This window comes from Macrobrachium rosenbergii, chromosome 3 (genome assembly GCF_040412425.1).
Source record: "Macrobrachium rosenbergii isolate ZJJX-2024 chromosome 3, ASM4041242v1, whole genome shotgun sequence".
Lineage (NCBI taxonomy): Eukaryota > Metazoa > Arthropoda > Malacostraca > Decapoda > Palaemonidae > Macrobrachium > Macrobrachium rosenbergii.
The window spans coordinates 31,667,108-31,683,459 of record NC_089743.1 but is presented as its reverse complement, the minus strand read 5'-3'; the positions used below and the strand labels follow the sequence as shown (position 1 = coordinate 31,683,459).

The following is a 16,352-nucleotide window of genomic DNA, read 5'->3' as shown; positions in this document are numbered from 1 at the left end:
TCATAAATTAAGATAATGATTGAGCAGTAATATTCCAAGAATTTCATGTAGAAATGAAGTTGTGAGAATTCTAAGGATTGTATGTCAAGCTTGAGCAATAGGATGTCGTGGCTTCTCAATTCCTTCGGGAACATCAAATTTCAATTCGTGCCACCGCTGTGGGATCCGCATCCAGTAAGTTTCATGAATAGTACAGCAGCATCTTGACGAATTAGACATACCTTGCCTATCAGAACATTGGCAGCTCTGAGTGGAAAATACAAACTTTTTCCAGCATGACGTCAAGATAACAAGAAAAAGGTTGTTTCATGGAAAGAAATTTGAAACCCGCTGTAAGCACCATCTCAGAGTTAATTCGATGAATTATTTAAGAGTCAGTATAATGTTAATTTCTTTTACAAAGTGAGGTTATAGTGTTATTAAGTTTCAATTTTATAATCCTTTCCCTGGCTTTTGGCACCGAGTAACTTGCGACTTTGAAATTTATAACACAGCAGGAACTTGAAGGAAGAAACGAAAGTTTCAAAGTGCCACTTAGATTACTGTTGCGAACCCAGTGCCAGGGTTTTGGTCACTAGTATAATGACCAAAGTAAAGAGCCAAAACCACTGCGTGGATTACTTTCACGCTTTTGTTTATATACCCTCATTCATTTCTGGTGCAGCTGGTTAGAAGATTTCCATCTTTGCAACAGGTTACTATTTTTATTGATACGGAAGAAGTGTGATGAAGATATACATTTCTCTTCAGATCTCCGACTGTTTCCTCTCACTCTAAGGAAATGTATGAAATGATATTGACAGGAGAGTGCGTTAGTTTGATCTGTTCTGTTATTCCGATTTAATGTTGTCCATGATTGTTATTGTTGTTATCAGATTATTGACTCAAGCAAAATCAAACTGTAACTTACTTGTGTTGGCTATTTCTTTGATACTGGATTTGTATTTGGGATATTTCATGATATGACGTTGTTAGTCCTTCGACTTTTGGAGTCAGAATTATTTTCTCGACATTTCTCCAGCAAACTTTTCTTGTGTGTGTTTTTGTGGTCATGATATATGAAGTCATGGAGAGGTAACTTTCCTAAATGATTTCAATATAAAGGTCGTCAGCGTGCTTATTCTGGCATTTCGTGTGTGTGTGTGTGACTTTCAAGATTTGATTTCCTGTTTATGCAAATATGTGAGTTATGTATACATGCAGATATGCAAACAAGCGTGCCACTGGTTCTCCAGACCAATGGCGTAGATGAGTGTCGTTGAAGAGTATTTGGAATGGCTGACCTAAAAGGAATTCCAGAAGCCGTCGGCAATAAAGCTCCTTAGGCATCACTGACTTGGGCCATCAGCCTCAGATCTGTCTCCAGGCTAACAATTCCTTCTATTGTAGAGTTACCGTTTGGAAGAGGAAAGTCATATGTAGAAATATGTAAAGGTATATTTGCTGTTTTTTATTTATAGAAGACGATGAAACAGCACAGATTTTTTTTCAGGTTCCGTACACTCTTAGACGTAAACTGGTTTTGAGTCATGCTTGTTATATTGCTTCGAACATATCTACAGGAATGTTCGAATTACCTCGTTTGTACGTCCAAACCCGTCAACTTATTTGGAGACCCACTGGTGTGGACATTTCTTGGAGGGGATAGATGTGGAGGTCCACATTTTCAGAAGTAAGAAAACCGGTGTGTTGGTGTGGAATTAACAAGAGGAATAGTATTGTGTTTAGTTGACTTTTATCGCTTTCATCTTATATTGAGTAATTCCTCTATATAAAAAGTGAGATGCGATGAAAAATATCTTATATATATATACACATACATACATACATACACTCAATGTATGTATAGGCATACTCTGCCTACTTATATGCATGCCTATGCAAGCAAATTACATTTATTTTGTAATGTGGTTAGTGATTTGTATGGGCTTGAAAATAGAATATGAACAGAGTATCAGACGTAGTTTTCCCGAGACTGATATTTGGTGGGCATGTAAGTACTCGTATATTTATGTTTTAGCATACATACTTATGTGAGGATGACAAGTCAATGAATTTTACCTTAAAAGCATCCCGTTTTGGACAGTTTGCATATCTCTCTCTCTCTCTCTCTCTCTCTCTCTCTCTCTCTCTCTCTCTCTCTCTCTCTCATCCGAAGTGTAAGTGGAGGTGGAAATGTGGAGAAGGGTTAGCACGGAATCGTGTGGCGAATCTTTGCAGTCTGGGCATGATCCAGCGATGAATAATGATGCGTTCCATTCCTCTAACGAGTCTGCCTCTTTCCTGGCATTTGCGTGATCTCCATCACTGAATTCAGCCGTTTCTCCTTCTTTCCGCTCATGTACACTTTGAGGTATTCCATAAATGGACGGACGGGTTGTCGTTATTGGTTTGATTAGCATACGGTGTTTATGTATCGATTTTCAGATTTCCTTCTCTTTCTGCGTGTATTTTTTCTCCTGTTCTTGCAGTTGATAGTTCCCAAGTTCATTTAGTAGTATCAGTTGTTCATATTGGTGTTCCAGCAGAATCATTATTTCTGCTAAGGTGGTTTATTAGCCTGTTGCCTGGATTACGCTGAAAGATGTATGGATTTCTACGAAATCTTAGGGAAGGCTAGGCTAAGTGACCAGAGATGCAAGATTTGATTGTGGGAGATCGGAATATGTCATTCGGGAGGCAGTGGTTTCAGGCCTGATAGATCAAAACACCACACACCAATACCGCGGTCTTTGGTAAGCTCAAGTTAATCATTAGCTATACAAAGAAGGTCTGAATTTTAATCTTTTAAGATTTCATTTGAATCAGATGATGAAAAAAATTTTTTATTTGTGATTGATGAAAATATGTTCAACAGGATTTGACGTTGAAGTAAGTATGAGCTCTTCAGGTGGTATTTCTGCGTGATTCATGTTCCTGGCTTAATTAAAGAGCCGAAACCCTACTTAGCATAACCGTAGGATTTGGTGACTTACGTGGTCTGGCAGTTAAAATGGAAGTGAAATTGCTTTCATCCAAATGTCATTTACAGTTAACCTGGAATATAAATAATCCTCGGAGCATAATCATAAATTACCTATTAGCAGCAACTAGCAAGCAGTGGAGAGAGGTAAAATATGGCCGAGTAAAAAATCTCAAGATAGTACTTACCCAATGCTCCAGTTATTGACAAAGATCAGATAATGTAGTTTAATGACCGACTTTGTTAGTCACCAGAGAAACGAGTCTGGCAGAAGGAGCGCAAACCAGTAGGTAAACTTATGAATGAAATTCTCCTTTGGATATCAAAGTATTTACAACAATGAAGCCCTTTCCGAACATATTACCTCATGAGACCGTCCATTCGCCCTTATTCTAGGGACTTGTTACCTCTCTCTCTCTCTCTCTCTCTCTCTCTCTCTCTCTCTCTCTCTCTCTCTCTCTCTCTCTCTCTCTCTCTCTCCTACCTAGGTATTTAGTTCACTTATCACAGCCACCCTTGCATACAAATTATATATATATATATATATATATATATATATATATATATATATATATATATATATAGTATATATAATATATATATGTATGTATATAGTATATAAATATATATATATATAAATTTATATACATACATACATACATGATGCTCCAAATTAAGTTCGTGCAAATGGACAACTTTGCAAGTAAATAAAGCCAGGATAGAAAAGCTAAATGTGATTTGGAGAGGAAATGAAAAGAGAAGAAAAATTTGATAACTATAGTAAATGAAGTATGGGTAGATTCGAGAGTGTATTATGAAGAGTGACATATATAAGAAGACGAGTCTCGTGGCAATTCAGATTCAGTAACCGTAGAGTTTAGATAATAGTATCACAATATGATAAGTTTTAGAGGGAAATTGGGTTGTTTACCAAGATATTAGTTTCGGCTATTTAACAGCACTGCAAACTAATTTGATATCTTGGCTCGCCTTGTAGTCCTGATCTAATCGGGCACCACCTTCCCTCGAACGACATCTAATGGTACTTTTGGCTACTATTATGGGATTCCCTAAATACCTTCTGGTGTTTCTCCAAATACTTTGTGGTCTTCACTAGCTAGAAATATCATTCTGTATGCAGACGGCATCATAAGTATTTAGACAGAGACCGAAAATGTGAATACATACTTTATTAGATTATATGAATCGGTCCCATTAATAAAATTCACTCTGGAAATGGAAAGTGTCGGTAGCATACCAATATTTGGATTGCCTGAATACACAGATGCAGTAATGGGGTGAAATATTGTACCGAAGAGCTACCAATAGTTCTACTTACTTACATTTCTATTCTTACCAAAGCAATAAAGTACAGAAATCAGCTCTCTCAGTCATGTTTTAAGAGTATTACGTATTTTGTGTCTTGAAATTATTGATGTTGAAAAAAATGTTTTGTATTTGACGATGCATCAATTAACGCGAAAAGGAATTTTTATGATAATGAATGAAAAACATGCAACATAAATAACTGGTTTGTACTACCATATGGTAAAAATTTAAAGATATTCACCATCTCCTCAACAACTTTGGAGTTAATATAGTATTGAAAAACAGTAATACAATAAATAGAAAAGCTCTTATAAAAGAACTCTCATGAGTAAGCTTGATAATAAAAAAAAATCCCATATAAGTCTTGCGACAGTTTTCATATCAGTCAAACTGGAAAATCGTTTGGAAGAATAGAACAGCGTAGAAAATGGTAAGATAAATGCGGGAGGACAGTTCATTTTTCGTTCATGTTGTGTGCCATCAATTGGCCAGGGGCTAAAAAGATAGTTTATTCCGGTAATATAACGGAAAGAAGTATAATTAAATCCATTTTCGTGAAAGAAAGCTTTTATAAGAATATGAATATCAGCCAAGAATGTATAAACTTTCAGCAAGGTAATTTACCTGGGCCTAACAGCAAAGGTTTGACCTGACCTGAATACCAAACAAGATTTGTGAATGGAACACTTAGCTCAGGTGTGGATATTTTTGCAACCGGTTCTACGTTCGTTTGTAGTCACCGTACAGAGAATTTCTACCAGTGTATTAGTCCTCTTAGAGATGTCTTGGAAAACTAAAAACGACTCTGGTCAGAACTGTACCTCGTGTTTCATTTCGTTGTGGTACAGATATATATATATATATATATATATATATATATATATATATATATATATATATATATATATATATATATATATATATATATATATATATATATATATGTATGTATGTATGTATAATGAGTGTATATATATATATATATATATATATATATATATATATATATATATATATATATATATATATATATATATATATATATATATGTATATATAAACTTTATCACATACACAATTGTTCTGTGCATTAGTAGAAGTTAGAAGGACCTCATTCAAACTGGATGGTATCTAATGGAGTTTTTATTCAAAAAGTTACAAGCTTTCTTGGACAAACAGTCCACATTATCAAGTATCCGTACAAATCCTTGTAACTTTTTGAATAAAAACTCCATTAGATACCATCCAGTTTGATTGAGGTCCTTTTTGTATATATATATATATATATATATATATATATATATATATATATATATATATATATATATATACATGTTTATAATTATAAAATATGTTACCAAATTTGTTTTATTTGGCTTTCAATATCGTCTTGTTTATTAATTTTTGGGAAGGAGCGAATGTGGTTGCTGTCTTACAAAAACCATTCATTTTTTATGCTCCTGTCATTGTTTTTTCTCAGTGATAGCACCTCCTTGAAAATACCGCAGGGGTATGGCAGATTGAGAGAGATAAAGAGAGGCTTAGTTAATATGCTTAAGAGATGTTAGCCGTGATTCGCTCTCTGCGGTGAATTTATGTAAACAGCCAGAGACGCCTTGTCTGCTTGAGGAATAGCGCTGTACTCGTAGAGATCTCAAAGTGGTGGTCCTTTTCCAATGAAGCCTCATTAAATATTTGTTTTTCTTCAGGTGGGATACGTTCATCTCTTCTTTGTTTTTATCTTGCTTACAAAACAGTCATCAATAAAATGACGGTAAGTAATCTTAGATTTTCTGGCATTTGTAATCCTCTCTCTCTCTCTCTCTCTCTCTCTCTCTCTCTCTCTCTCTCTCTCTCTCTCTCTCTCTCACACACACACACACACACACACACACACACACACACACACACACACACACACACACACACTGTTGACTTGTCAGGTGCAATTCTAACCCAGTACCGATCGCACCAGTCATCTAAGTTCTGTCGAGAGTTTCAGCAATAGGCCGGGGGCCTTATGCATCAGGGCAATTAGCATTCATTGGTAGCCACTATCGAGTTCACAGCCAGACGCAGCGTTCTTCAACTGCAGTGATCGCCACCACTCACACCAAATACCTAATGATTTTTTTTAGGTTTGATTTTTGTGGCAGATAATGATGACATAGGGTAGCCATATACCAGCACGTATTAAGTCTTATGGCTGAGTTAGCTCAGTCTTTCTGCGTCTTTCTCTTCCTCTGGAATGAGCATGCAAGTCTTTCTTTAATGGAGTAACACAAAGCTCAAGTTTGAATCAGCAGTTATCGGAAGTTTAATAATCTACCGGGCCTGAATGTATGATGATTGGAGTGAATTGAAATAGATAAATATATTTACATTAAACCCACTCCTGAGTCAATGCTGCATCAACAAAGCCTTACAGCCTATATTGATATTAATAACAATAGTAGTATTTTGATGGTGATAATAATAATAATAATAATGTATGGGTAATAATAATGATATATAATAATAATAATAATAATAATAATAATAATAATAATAATAATAATAATACATAATAAGCGTTTTGCTCATTTAAGCATTCTTTGTATGATATAAAACGAAAGTGGCTTTATGAACTTACTCAGACTATGAATTTAACCACACACACATATGTATACATATATAATATATATATATATATATATATATATATATATATATATATATATATATATATATGTATGTATATATGCGTGTGTGTGTGTGTATGTGTGGCTAAATTTGTGGATTTATAGTTCAGTTCTCATAATCTATGTGTTTTTAGTAAACATCAAATTGATGTAAAATATAGTAGTTGGAATAATTTCATAAAAGCCACTTTCGTTTTATACAAAAGAATGTTTAAATGAGCAAAATGCTTATTATTATTATTATTATTATTATTATTATTATTATTATTATTATTATTATTATTATTATTATTATTATTATTATTATTGTTATTATTATTATTATTATTAATGGCTTTAAGGCCTTGTTGATGCAGTATTAACTATGGAGTGGTTTCAATGGTCCCCGCCAGTGTGGCGAAGATGTTGGTTAACATTAGGCCAGATTACTATTATTATTATTATTATTATTATTATTATTGCTTTTTATTGTTTTAAAACTTCCTACATAAATTCATTAACTTACCGAAGCAATATAATTTCCGATATCAATAAATATAATAGAAATACGATCTCTCTCTCTCTCTCTCTCTCTCTCTCACACACACACACACACACACACACACACACACACACACACACACACACTGTTGACTTGTCGGGTGCAATTCTAGCCCAGTACCGATTGCACCAGTCACCTAAGTTCTGTCGAGAGTTTCAGCAATAGGCCGGGGGCCTTATGCATCAGGGCAATTAGCATTCATTAGTAGCCACTATCGAGTTCACAGCCAGACGCAGCGTTCTTCAACTGCAGTGATCGCCACCACTCGCACCAAATACCTAATGATTTTTTTTAGGTTTGATTTTTGTGGCAGATAATGGTGACATAGGGTAGCCATATACCAGCACGTATTAAGTCTTATGGCTGAGTTAGCTCAGTCTTTCTGCGTCTTTCTCTTCTTCCGGAATGAAAATGCAACAGTCTTTCTTTAATGGAGTAACACAAAGCTCAAGTTTGAATCAGCAGTTATCGGAAGTTTGATAATCTACCGGGCCTTAATGTATGATGATTGGAGTGAATTGAAATAGATAAATATATTTACATTAAACCCACTCCTGAGTCAATACTGCATCAGCAAGGCCTTACAGCCCATATTGATATTAATAACAATAGTAGTATTTTGATAATAATAATAATAATAATAACACATAATAATAATAATAATAATAATAATAATAATAATGTATGGGTAATAATAATGATATATAATAATAACAATAAGCGTTTTGCTCATTTAAGCATTCTTTGTGGCGATATAAAACGAAAGTGGCTTTTATGAAGTTATTCAGACTACAATGTTTTACAGCGATTTGGTACTCACTAGTGCTTTAGCTTATGAGAACTGAACTATTAATCCACGAATTTAGCCACACACACACACACACACACACACACACACACACACACACACACACACACACATATACATATACATATATATATATATATATATATATATATATATATATATATATATAATTTATATATATGTATATATATATTATATCTATTATCTATATATATATATATATATATATATATATATATATATATATATATATATATATATATGCGTGTGTGTGTATGTGTGGCTAAATTTCTGGATTTATAGTTCAGTTCTCATTATCTATGAGTTTTAGTGAACATCAAATTGATGTAAAATACAGTAGTTGGAATAAGTTCATAAAGCCACTTTCGTTTTATATCGCCATAAAGAATGTTTAAATGAGCAAAATGCTTATTATTATTATTATTATTATTATTATTATTATTATTATTATTATTATTATTATTATTATTATTATTATTAATGGCTTTAAGGCCTTGTTGATGCAGTATTAACTATGGAGTGGGTTTCAATGGTCCCCGCCAGTGTGGCGAAGATGTTGGTTGACATTAGGCCAGATTATTATTATTATTATATTATTATTATTATTATTATTATTATTATTATTATTATTATTATTATTATTAAAACACCCCTTCTGCTGAGGGCAGTATTGTTTTAAAACTTCCTACATAAATTCATTAAGTTACTTTATTGAATGTTAATATAAATATTGGGAAAAATTGTGCAACAGATTTCAATGTAGCGCAGTGTCGATTAATAGGCCAAATGAAGAGAGAAAAAACAATTGAAAAACGTAATCAAGATTCATGATGATGTCAGTGTAATTGCAGTCTTCAGTCATATTAAGACACGGAAAAGTTTACCGTGGCTGCAAAAGATAGAGGAAAACATAAAACGGTTTACATTGTGGCTGTATTTAGTGCAGAAGAGAATTTTTTTTTTTTTACTTGTAGGTTTCAGTTGAGAAAACGTTTATTGGTTTGAAGTTTGTAGGGCGGTGTGTGCAGGAGTGGTAAGCACAAAATTTATTGTAATGGATTGCTGAAAGGCTTAGAGCAAGGAAAAGGGCAGCACTTTGTGTCAAAAGACTCAATGGATTGGAGAAAGAGTACAAATTTATTAGCCTGAGGGTTATATGGGTAAGATATTGTGAAAAGAGAAAAGTTTGTGATGAGTGTATGTGGTCCAGGAGTAGGAAAAAATGAGGCTAAAAGAGAGTTTTTGGGAGGCTGATTCTGTACCCTCCATTTGGTAAATATGAAAGTTTGGTTTTTCTAGATGATTTAAATACAAATGCAGGTGAAAGAGAAAATGTGGGTGCTTAGAGGAGGTGCTCCTAGAGTATACAAGAGTGGAGAGAGTCATGGAAATGCGCTTGGAGGGGCCGCCTTGATTGTCGGGAATATATGGTTTCCGTAGAAGAATATAAGTATCTTTAGAAAAGAGAAAATGGCAAGCCAGAGAGTTTGATTCTTATGTGCAATACAAAGTGAGCAAAAGGCAAGTTTATGCAGGTGTAAGTACAGAGTAGATAAGAGAGCAAGTTGATGGATGTATTGGTAAGAACTGGATGTTAAGATATAAATTTAACGTGGAGTGGAAGGAGTGAAAATGTTGATGTAAATGGAAGTTTAATAAGAAGGAAGTGAGAAAAGGTCATAAGGAGACAATTGATGAATTGAGGTCTATGATTAAAAACACTATTTAAAGAAAAGTAGATGACGGCATCGATGACGGGTGAAAGCTGTGAATTTGGACAAGGTAGAGGGTGTGAGAATTGCGTGTAGTGTGAAACAACTGTGAGAACTTGTAAGTAAAGGAAAAAACTAAATGGCATTATATGCACCTGGAAAAGCTTATGATAAAATTGGCGGAGATGTGGAAGATGCAGAGGATGTATGGAATAGAAAGAAATGATTGGGAGTAATATATTTTTTTTTTTTCAATGAAAGCAGTGTTAGTATTAGACTATGTAGACTGGAAAGTGATTGCATTGGTATAAAAGAAACCCTGAGCCAAGGGCATGTTATGTGTCCATGCCATTACTTTTTTATGGTGTAATACGGGAAGTGAGAGAGGAAATTAAAGCATGTCCAGAGTTTGGGATAAGCAGATGGGTTATGAATATAGCATGGAATGGCTGATGTTTGCAGATCATGCACAACTAATTGAGGAGAGTGTTAAGAAAATGCAGAAACTAGTGAGAGTTTGAAAATATTTGCAAGAGGAAGTTGAGAGTAAATGGCTGGAATAGTAAGGCTATAAGTGGAAATGGAAGCCATGAAGATGGAGCAATCGGTGTTTTATGAAAGAATGGAAGCGGTTGATCTGTATGGATAATGGATAATTGCTGGAAGAGGAAACAGCCAATCACACAATAGTTAGAATCCTGTATGGTAGTGACGTGTGTATGTTGAATTCGAATGAAAGAAAAGGGTTGTTGTGGAGAATAATTATTTGTGTAAAATTTGTGGCATAAGAAGAAATGAAATGGTAAGGTATTCGAAATACATAAAACAATTGTACAATGTTAACGTAGGTGTAATGGTGGATCAGTGTTTTGATGTTTTATGTGCAAAAGAATGGAGGACGATACGTTAGTGAAAAAAATAAGTATTTAATTAAGAAATACAAAGAGGGAGGTGTGGAGGAAGATCTGTTAAATTCTGGGTAGATGAAGTGTAACAATCAGTGAAGAGGGAAGGCCTGGACATACAGAAAGCTTGAGAGAGCTCGTTTAAGTCAGAGGCGAACTACGTAATATGTTTGGTAGGGTTTGATGGATGCCCGCCTGATCTTTGGTAGCCTTCTTTCCTAACTCTGCTGGCGAGCCTTCAATGAAGGTATATGAAACGACTAGTGGTAAGAGAGTTTTCAGCGCAGGAGACATCCACTATCCACTATGCATGACAGTTGTGTTTTTTCTCTGTGAATCAACTGTCTTATTTTTTGAAATTACCCAATTTGGGGACAATATATATATATATATATATATATATATATATATATATATATATGTATATGTGTGTGTGTGTGTGTGTGTGTGTGTGTGTGTGTGTGTGTGTGTGTGTGTGAGTACACAGAGAAGTTGAGTGAACGTATGGACGGCGAGGTAATTTCAGCCCATTTCTCTTTCTGTCCCCTTTTATTCAATCAGAATGACAGGGGATTCAAGGAAAACGGGAACTCATATTTGATTTACGTTTTATCGAAAAAGCAATTTATCGTATGGTCGACGATTTAACTGCAATACGAAAGAATTTTGGCTTTATCGATTTATCGGAGGGAACATGTCTTTGGCTCCTTGAATCTCCGTTTTGCAGTTAGTTGCCAGAGCCAAAATCATTGAGAGAGAGAGAGAAAGCGATTTTTTCCATTTGACAAGATTAGTAGGCCTTTTCTTTCACTTAGAAATGTACATATTGGTTAAGGTTCCAACTTCCAACGTCCTATTAATTACCCTAACATTACATATGGTTGTATCAAGGTGTGGTTTGTGTTATATATATACAAATATTTATATATATATATATGTGTATATATATATATATATATATATATATATATATATATATATATATATATATATATATATATATATATATATATATATATAACGTATAAAATTCTCGTGAAACTGTTTCTTGTAGATGGTGGCTTCAGAAGAAAAAAGAACAGAGCAGCTACCTTATACAATCATGGAATAAGATTATCAGCTGCTTGTCGAACCTCCTATGCACGCTACACAATTAACCACTTATCTTTCATGCACTCTCACACTTCCTGGGTAGTAAGGCTCATCCATTCCCATACCTCTTCCACTCTATCCATCTAAAACTACCTGGAACCCCTCTACTCTTCCCTCCTAACATCGCTGAATTTTACAGGCGGTGTTTCCCACTTAATCGTCTTCCATTCCTAGGACTAGACCATCTCGAAACTCATTGAGACATCGCCCCACTTTTCTCCTGTGAGTTTTTCTTACGCCAAAGGTGCCACAAAACAGCTGCAACATTTTTCTTTTCTTCTTTTGTCCACATTCACCATCCGCACTTCATTTTAATAAATGACTTTTGTTCAACAGTCCTGTCAAATGCTCACTATATATATATATATATATATATATATATATATATATATATATATATATATATATATATATATATATATATATATATATATATATATATATATATATATATATATATATATATATATATATATATATATATATATATATATATATATATATATATATATATATATATATATGTATTATCACAGATGCTTTGCTAAGTATGTGATAGAAGATTTGCAAGTTAAAAAAAGGATATGAAAAACATGCCATAGAAAAGAACTGGATTGACCCATTTGTTGCTGGACTGCTTCCGAAGGGCTTAATTTCCTAATGTGCCCTTTGACTACCTGTGTAAAGTTCTTCATGGAGCAACGGATTGTGGAGGCCTGTAAAATTGCAGGCACAGAACTTAAAAAAAAGAAATTTACCGTGAGAACAAAGGGTATTTTTAGCCCTTCGTTGGCTGAGTCGGTTGAGCTTCAGACTGTCACTCGATGGGCCGGAGTTCAATTCCCCCGGCCGGCTGATGAAGAGTTAGAGGAATTTATTTCTGGTGATAGAAATTCATTTCTCGCTATAATGTGGTTCGGATTCCACAATAAGCTGTAGGTCCCGTTGCTAAGTAACCAATTGGTTCTTAGCCACGTAAGATAAGTCTAATCATTCGGGCCAGCCACGTAAAATAAGTCTAATCCTTCGGGCCAGCCACGTGAAATAAGTCTAATCCTTCGGGCCAGCCCTAGGAGAACTGTTAATCAGCTCAGTGGTCTGGTAAAACTAAGGTATACTTAACTTATGGCTGGTTTTATATAACTTAGTTCATGGTCTGGTTGAGTTCTCATTTTTACACAGTACAGTTCTGATGACGAAACCTAAAAATTAGGAGGGCTATTTGGAAACCAAGATTACTTGATACAGTGCCTAATTATTTATTACCTTAGGGGGATGCGATAACTTTTTAGGGGGTTTAATGGTTCTCTGCAGAAATCAGTTGTCTACTTGCTGAACCAACATTAATTGTAGACCTTTGTATGAAAATGAGTCGACTTAATCATTCAGGCAAGACAGTCATGATCCCAAATTCTGGATATTTTTTTTTTTATAGGAATCACAACATTCTCTTGAATGACATGAATGAATTATAAGGGAAATTGCAAGGAAGGAAGTCCTTGTTAGCAACCATGGTCTTTCCTTATCTCCATTTGGCCAAACTGCCTTCAATCTTTTTCTCTCCCTTTCAACCTTTATACATCATAATATCCACATTTCTCATATGCAAACCTTTATACACATACAGTAGGAAATTTCATATCAAATACTGCCTCCTCATTCATCCGTACTTCGCGACCAGAAAGAACAGTTGGAAGAAATATAATTTTGTATGTTCAAACTAAGGCATCTATAGTTACTCTTTTTCCAAAACATTTTGCAGAGATCCTACAAGTTTCCTTGCTTCACCTGCTCTGTGATTCACCTATTCGTTCATTCTGTCAATGTCAGGTACATTTATTCCCAAACACCAGCATGACATTAACATTATTGCTGTATCACGTGGCTTCTATTTACTCTCATAACCCTGCTCTGCTAACAGTCACTTTCAACTGCCTACAATTTCAAGAACTTTAAAAGCATTTTACCAGTCTATGTAGCTTCCCTATCAACAACTAATAATGCTTCAGTTGTAAACATGAACCACTGCAAGCTTACACTGCTATTTCGCTATCAGTCATTTTTGTAGTCTGCTGTACTTCTCAAACGCAATTCTGATGCATGTTCTGCCAGGTATACTTGGGAAAGTGTTGGCCCTCCTATCCCTACAGTCACTTCTATCTTTATGTTTGCACAAGTGAGCAATTATTTCTCCATCATCCAGGTATACCTTACACACCTAGGTCATCCAGTCAATGGTACTTTGATCGCTTGTAATACCGTCTACTTGTGGCATCTTTCCATTCTTTAGCATCTTGATTACCTTGTCACTTCCACAGGTCCTTTCAGATTTACACCAACTCCTCTCGTTCTTTCTCTCCAATCCTCATAACCGTTCAGAAACTTTGAATGCTTTTATTCGTGTGGTAATTCACTTCCCAGTTAGAAATCCTAAATATGTGGTTGGGAATCCCAGCGATTTTCTTGAGACTTTTGTCAATAGGGCAGATTGCTCTCTCTCTCTCTCTCTCTCTCTCTCTCTCTCTCTCTCTCTCTCTCTCTCTCTCTCTCTCTCTCGGGGTTGATCTCCTAAGACGCTTTGGCTAAATTTTGTGTAATAACTCAATTCGTTTATATAAATCTTTTATATCGGATCGTAAATTACGATATTGTTATATTTTCTCAAGATATTTCTTAATTTGTTTTATGCAGTGATTCCATCTAGGCTTCAAATTAAATGGGAACTTCACAGCTGTATAAAAGAACGGTTCTTCAACCCTCCTCACTCATCTTTGGCCCTCAGACGCGAGGTCAGGGCCACCTTTATCAAAACATTCATGAATTCTGCTGTTTCTTTTTAAGGCCCTTGCGACCATTACAGTGTTGTTTCTCATTGGTTTATATCTATTTATATGATCTTATATTTGAATCCACGGTCTTGTACATAATTTGTTTATGTATCAATTGTGTATCTTTTCAAGTTCAAATTTAGCAAGTTTGGGGCATCATGTAGGTGTTTTCTTTTATCAGGTGTTTCGTTTCCATATTTTACGGCATGGTGAAAGTTCTTATCATCTGCCTTGTGCTTGATATTTATCCCCTAGCGAGTGTGAAAGCACATTTCATGTTGACAGCTGGTCTCTGGAAATAGTCCTGAAAACAGCTGCTTATAGAGGTCTTCATACAAAGCTGCTGTATGAGTGGTGACAGATTTCGAACTCAAAGAAAGCTCTCAGATTTGGATTTTGGCTTAGCGGCACCGGTAGCCGAGGGCCTTCCGGTTCCAGGATATATATATACTTGTGGTAGTGACCAACATGTCGGTTTTGTAAACTCCGGAGTTATGTCAGTATTTTGATTTGTCAGTAAAGGACCTGACATTCTAGAAAGCCTTGTAGGCACTGAAGTGTTTGGAAGTTCTAGAGATTTGTCAGGGTGCGTCCACACTACAGTAAACATGTCATGAACACCCTTTGACAATTTAAGTGCTCTGTAGGCATTGCTTAATGTTCTTTGCAGCGACCCTTCAGCTGTAGCTGTAACCCCTTTCATTCCTTTTAACTGTACCTCCGTTCATATTCTCTTTCTTCTGCCCTTTCCTAACAGTTGATTCATAGTGCAACTACGAGATTGTCCTCCTGTTATATCTTTCAAACAATTTTACTGGCAGTTTCCATTTCAGCGCTGAACGACCTCATAGGTCTCAGCGCTTGGCCTATGGCCTAAATTCTCTATTCTCTTCTGTTATCAGGTTAGATGCAAGCCAACGATTTATTGGTAGTCCTAGCTGGTGCCTTATAAAATACTTTGATTATCCTGCGTTTATGGAAGATTCATTCTCCACTTACGGACGTTGATTGTTAGTGATATTGTAAATGATAAGTTTCCAACGTGTGTTTGACACATTTTACTGTAGGGTGGGCGCACCCTTACCTGACAGATTAATATCTCGGGAAGTTCATAACAGAATGAGATTACAGAAAGTATTTTGGGGGAACCAATTACCTTCAGCCTCAAGATTGTAAATTGCCAGAATAGGATTTTGAAGCGCTTTATATCCATTGCAAGTCTTACCCAAGTTAGACTTTTCGTGTATGTTATTTTTAGGAACAGGTTCATTTGTTTTGTTAAGTCATGTTCAGTTCAGCAAAAAGACTAAAGGCAGAGGGATAATGCAACATTTTTTCATCATTCTTTCGATTCTTATCTCCCTTGTTGAATAGGGTATTAAATGTGGCACTTCCGTTTGCTTTCCTGTGGTAG

At 35.1% G+C, this 16,352-nt stretch overlaps 1 protein-coding gene across 1 annotated transcript in view; it reads left to right on the top strand.

The window, feature by feature from the left end:
• Nucleotides 1-16,352, top strand: part of trol (terribly reduced optic lobes) — a 1,293,721-nt gene that overhangs the window by 127,132 nt on the left and 1,150,237 nt on the right. The window lies entirely within an intron of this gene.